This window comes from Dipodomys merriami, unplaced genomic scaffold (genome assembly GCF_024711535.1).
Source record: "Dipodomys merriami isolate MVZ:Mamm:240054 unplaced genomic scaffold, mDipMer1.0.p SCAF_609, whole genome shotgun sequence".
Classification (NCBI taxonomy): Eukaryota; Metazoa; Chordata; class Mammalia; order Rodentia; family Heteromyidae; genus Dipodomys; species Dipodomys merriami.
This window is the reverse complement of record NW_027206190.1, coordinates 182,770-188,940: the sequence shown is the minus strand read 5'-3', so window position 1 is coordinate 188,940 and position 6,171 is coordinate 182,770. Positions and strand designations below refer to the sequence as shown.

At 35.3% G+C, this 6,171-nt stretch overlaps 1 non-coding gene across 1 annotated transcript; it reads left to right on the top strand.

Annotated features, from left to right (window-relative positions):
- The first annotated feature begins 5,756 nt into the window (after positions 1-5,756).
- Positions 5,757-5,860, top strand: LOC138814759 (U6 spliceosomal RNA). The gene has a single exon (XR_011368078.1). It is a non-coding gene; the product is annotated as a U6 spliceosomal RNA (small nuclear RNA).
- Positions 5,861-6,171: the final 311 nt, after the last annotated feature.

The window sequence follows — 6,171 nt, the reverse complement described above, 5'->3', positions numbered from 1 at the left end:
AGTCCAGGACTGTTATAATTTTATTTCTAGACAATGTTGTGTATATGTGCACGTTAGCGTTAAAATGTTGCTTTCCCCCCCTTTTTTTCCTTTTTTGTATTTCTTGGTCATGGGGCTTGAATTCCAGGCCTGGGCGATGTCCCTAAGCTTTTTAGATAAAGGCTGGCATTTACCACTTGAACCACAGTGCCACTTTCGGTTTTCTGGTGATTAATTGAAGGTAAGAGTGTCAGGGATTTCATGCAAGGGCTAGCTTTGAACTACCACCCTCAGATATCAGTACTTGAGTGGCTAGGATTACAGGCATAAGCCACTGGCTCCCAGCTAAAATGTTACTTATTTTAAGTTCTCTGATTTAGTTGGGGAACTAGCATGAGTGTGTAGAAAGGTAACTTTCAAGTCATCTCTCTAAATAATTTCAGAGATTCATTTTCATAATATTTATTGCAGTGATCAATAACAGAAGCTTTCCAAAGTAACAGAATGATCTATAATTTTCTCCTTCCCATAGGTATTATTGGAAGAAAATGAAAGAGATCTAAGTCTAAGTCAATATGCACTATAATTCTGCATAGAATCTTTATTTTTTAATATTTTTATTAATGTGAAAATACAATAAAGAGGGGTTACAATTACACGGGCAAGATAGTGAGAACATTTCTTATCAAGCATTGTTGCCTCCTCCTTTGGTTCCCAATATCATCCCTTCCCCTCTCAACCCCCCAAAACGACCCCCCCCCAGAAGTTGATGTTAGGCGAAATGAACTTCAAGATAAGCATTCAAAAATTTTTTTTCTTGCGATTGTTTCCAACTTATTCATAAGATGATATCTTTATTGCTTTGTATGTACTTCCCCAGGGTGTAAGCCCTGCTTTCACTGTATTTGATGTTGATATAATTTGTGGAGGAGAAGGGAAAATAGGTTTTAAATAGGGTCACAGGTGGCCCTATTACAACAATGAGATGTACAAAACGTTATGTCCATTTTTATTTAATTATGAAAATAACATACAGAGAAATTACAATTACATTAGCAAAGTAATGAGTACATTCCTTATGAAGCATTGTTGTCTCCTCCTCTGTTTCCCCTTCCCATCACTTCCCATCTCCCACCACTACCACCAAAGTTGGTAAGATCATTTTTTGTCATAACTTGTTGTACATCTCATTGTTGCAATGGGTTCAGCTGTATCCCTATTTAAACAAAGATTCCAATGTAAAACCATCTGCTCCTGGGCTTTTCTTAGACGGGAGGTCTCTTATTGCTGTTTCTATTTCAATGCTTGATTTAGGCCTCTTAAGATGGTTTAACTCATCTTGGTTTAATTATGGCATGTCAATATTTGCTAGGAAAAGGTCCAATTCTGCCAAGTTCTTCAACTTATTAGCATAAAGTTTTGAGAAATATTCCCTTATAATGTTCTGAATCTTGGTTGTTTCTGTGGTGATGTTTCCATTCTCATCTCTGAGTTTATTTATTTGGGTGTATTCTCTTATTTTTCTGATAAGATTTGCTAAGGGTCTGTCAATTTTGTTAATTTTTTCGAAGAACCAACTCTTTGTTTTGTTGATTCTTTCTATAGTTGTATTTGGATTCTAATTCATTTAATTCTGATTTAATTTTAATTATTTCTTTTCATCTAATGGATTGGGGTTTATCTTGCTGCTCTTTTTCAAGAAGGCTCAGCTGTCTCATTAAATTGCTGGTTTCAGATCTCTCCAATTTGTTGATGTAAGAACTCAGACCTATAAACTTGCCCCTGAGTAGTGCCTTTGCTGTGTCCCAGATGAGCTGGTAATTTGTGTGCTCATTTTTGTTGAATATCATGAACATTAAATTTCCTTTCTAATCTCTTCTCTGACCCACTAGTGGTTCATCAGTGTGTTGTTCAGCCTCCAAGTGTTACTGCACTTTCTTTGGTGGCTTTTTCTGTTGAGTTTTAATTTTATTCCCTTGTGGTCCGAGAGAATGCAAGGAATAACTTCAATGTTTCTAAATTTGCACAAGTTTGCCACCTAAAATGTGGTCTATTTTAGAAAATATTCCATTGTTGCTGAGAAGAACGTGTATTCTGATGCTGCTTGGTGAAATATTCAGTAGATGTCTGTTAAATCTAGTTGAGCCATGCAGTTGTTTAGATTTGCGGTTTCTCTGATGAGGTTTTGCCAAGTTGATCTATCTAGTGAGGAAAGTGGTATGTTAAAGTCTCCAACAATTAATGTCTTTGTATTTATGTGGGATTTGAGGGAAAGTAGTGTTCCTTGCTTGAATTTGGGTGTTCAGTTGTTTGGCGAATAGATATTTAGAATTTTAATATCCTCCCGAAGGAGAGATACCTTAATTAGTATGTAGCGACCTGCTTTATCTCTTCTCACTAATTGTAATTTGAAGTCAATTTTATATGGTATTAGGATTGCAACTCCCGCCTGTTTATTGGGGCCATTTGCTTGGTAGATTTTGTTCCAGATTTTCACATTCAAAATGTGTTTGTTTTTATGGGAAGATGTGACTCCTGAAGGGAGCAGATAGAAGGATCTTGCTTTTTAATCTAACTAGACAATCTATGTTGCTTAATTGGAGAGTTAAGTCTGTTAACGTTGAGAGATAGGACTGAGAGGTATTTGGGAGTTCCTGCCATTTTATCCATCAGGTGCTATAATTGTATTCTACACATTTATTGATTAGTTACCAATTATTCTCAAATTTTAATATATTAAAATACTTTCTTTTTTTTCTTATTTTCTTGGCCACGAAATCAGCAACACCTCAGTCAACATTTCTCTCATAGAACTTTTCACATGGGTTGGTTAAATCTTGACCTGAGTTCCAGTCTTCTGAGAACTCACTCATCTGCTTAGGATTTGATGCTGGCTGTTGGAAAAGAGCTCAAGGAAGGATGTCATTTAAAGCCTTACAACTTTATTCTTTACCAGGGTATTCTCCTGCTGCTTTGGTTGCTGAGAGTGTGAACAAGAGCAAGCATTCCATGGGGAGCAAGGAGACACCATATGAACTTTACTTCCTGAGATTTCTGAGTGATTTGCTATCACATGTACTGTATTTTGCAAGTCAAATCTGTCAAAACTACCAGTTTTAAGAGATAGGAGGAGCGTTAAAAGAACTCTTAGAGACAAATACATCTTCAACCTATTTGGTTCCAAGCATTCCTTCTAATGCTTATTCAGCAGGTACTGAAACTTGTGTTGGCTGTATCTATGTGTCTTTCTCATGTGTGCATGTATACATGTGTATATGTATGTGTGTATTTGTGTGTATAACATACATGTGTACATACATAAGGGCAATTGCACACATATATGCATACTTAAATAGATGTACATATACATATATATGCATATATATATACATATATATCAGGTGTTCAGTGGTTGATTTAATCTACAGTTTACAGCACATTGTCATTCTCACAAAATGTACATGATAAACTGCTCTGAGGATCTGTGCTCACTTCCCCCATTACCTTACTTTTCAACCCTGTGAACAACTTCAGCCTACTTTCCATAGGATACCTTTGTTTTTGTTACTTACTGATAATAAAAGAAAAAGGATGTTTGTAAAAGAAAAAGATCTTTTAGGTCACTGGTTAAAGTATCTTATCCGTCCCAATGGTTCCTATGAGACAAAATTTATAATAGTACTAAAAGTGAAAAGGAATTCCTAGATCTGTTGTTTTACCATTTAGAATGGCAAATAATAATTTCATGGCACTGTTATAACTCTTAAAGAATCCAAGGGTACCTGATGGTCCTTATCATGTTCCCACAAAACCAGTGGATTCTGAAGGATAATAGTAGACCAGCAGATATTCTAAGAAGCAGTCATGGAGCATGCAAGAGAAAGAGAGGAAATGATAGAGAGTGAAAGAGAGAGAGAAATATAATTCTTAAAGTGCATAACAGATGAACAAGAGCTGTATGAGAATATTCATACTGCTATCTTTAGATTTTACAGGTACATTTGAAAATATTTGATATATGATAACCCATCAACATAAAATATAAAGTGATTTTGAAAAAAATAAAGATTACTCAGAATAAATTATAAATGCAAAAACAATGTTCACAGAAGCAAACTCTCAGAGATATTTCATGACTTTTAAACGGACAAAGTGGCTGAAGTTAGTATAAATTTAGAAGTATGACAGTACATAAAAATATAAAAATATATTCATGTATTTCATTATATAACCCAAAGCAGAAAGCAAATGTTGTTTAGATGAGTTTTTTTAAAATAGAGTTTCTCAGGTGCTGGGTCGGTGGCTCAGGGGTAGAGTGCTTGCCTTGCATGCATGAGGTCCTGGGTTTGATTCCTTAGCATCACATAAGGAGAAAAAGACAGAAGTGGTGCTGTGCCTCAAGTGGTAGCACTAACCTTGAGCTGAAGAGCTGAGGGACAGAATCCAGAACCCAGAGTCCAAGCCCCACAACCAACAACAACAACAAAAAAACTAAGCAAAACACATTCTTCACTTTTGTGGCCTCAACTCTGTAATACCACTGATTCAGCCTAGGGCTAAGATTTTCGGTGTGGACATTTATCAACACTCCTGATTCAGACTCTACTTGAGAAAATTTTTAATCAATATTGTGTTAATTTTGCTCTTTGTAAATTCACATGCACCTGTAAAAAATGGTTTGGCCATCCCAGTAACATTCTCAAAGTACCTCGTAATGACAACTTACAAAAAATTGTATTATATTATAACAAGGAAAAGAATGCTACAAATAAAGAAAAACAATAATTAAATATTAATGATTAATAAAATAAAAACCAAATACCAGTGTTTCCAATCTTTCAAGTGTACTACATATTAGATTTTACTATTTCTCTTATTCCTGTACATTTAAAACTGGCTAAAATTATGATGTTCAACGAGTTTTATAGGCTATGAGAAGTCTTTAAAGTTGCCCTCTAAGATTACTACTTATGTCTCATCTCATAATTTATATATGGCTTATATCATCATTTGTTCCTCGCTAAAATATAAAGAAAGGAAGCCCTAAAGTTTTAACAGAAACTTTATAGTAAAAGTCTTAACTCTTTGCTCTGTTTCTTTACACAAAGACTTTGCAACTTCTCATTAGTAGCGTTTCTATAAACTCTGAAATGGACATACTTAGTAGTATATGTCTGCTACCATAAATCTTAAATACTTTATGGAAAAGTTTTTTGACCTGACAAAAAGTCTTAATTTTGGCATATATAAGCAAATTCCCAAAATTAAACATACTTAAAACATTAAATTGTTTGGAGGGAGGTCCAGTCGTGAGTCCTGAACTCTGGGCCTGAGTACTATCCCTCAGCCCTTCAGCTCAAGGCTTGCACTCTAACACTTGAGCCACAACAGCACCATGTCCAGTTTTTTTCTGCTTATGTGGTGCTGAGGATTAGAACCCAGGGCCTCATGAAAGCAAGGCATGTGTTCTACCATTGATCCAGCTTCCCAACCCAAAAAATTAAAACTTTTAACAAACCTTAACACTTGCTGCAGTATTTATTATGACAGGTGACTTGTATAGAATAACTGAATTCCTCTTGCTACACATCTCTTGAACAACTAATATCCGGAATTAATTTGTTTTTGACATTATCAATCTTGACTTTATTCTTAAATATGTGCTTATGTAAGAAATATATGGTTCTAAAATTTCACGACAATATTTTTGAAATTACATATTGTTGAATTATCTAGTTTAAGAAAATCAATTCCACTTTATATATAAAAAATGTTCTGTGCTTAATTCGGCAGCACATACACTAAAATTGCAACAGTACGCAAATTAGCATGGCCCTTGCGCAAGGATGACACACAAATTCGTGAAGCGGTCCATATTTTACAACAGATGCAGGAGGGGATGTGGCCAGAAGGGAACCCTAATGCATTCTTGGTGGGAGTGTAAACTTTTTCAACCACTTTGGAATGTAGTATGGAGGTTCCTCAAAAGACTCCACATAGATCTCCCCTATGTCCCAGCAATCCCGCTTTTGGGCACTTACCCAAATGTTTACAAACAAGACCACACTAAAGCTACCAGCACAACTATTTTTATTGCAGCACTATTTACTATAGCTAAGATATGGAACCAACCCAGATGCCCCTCAGTAGATGAATGGATCAAGAAAATGTGGTATATATACATTATGGAAT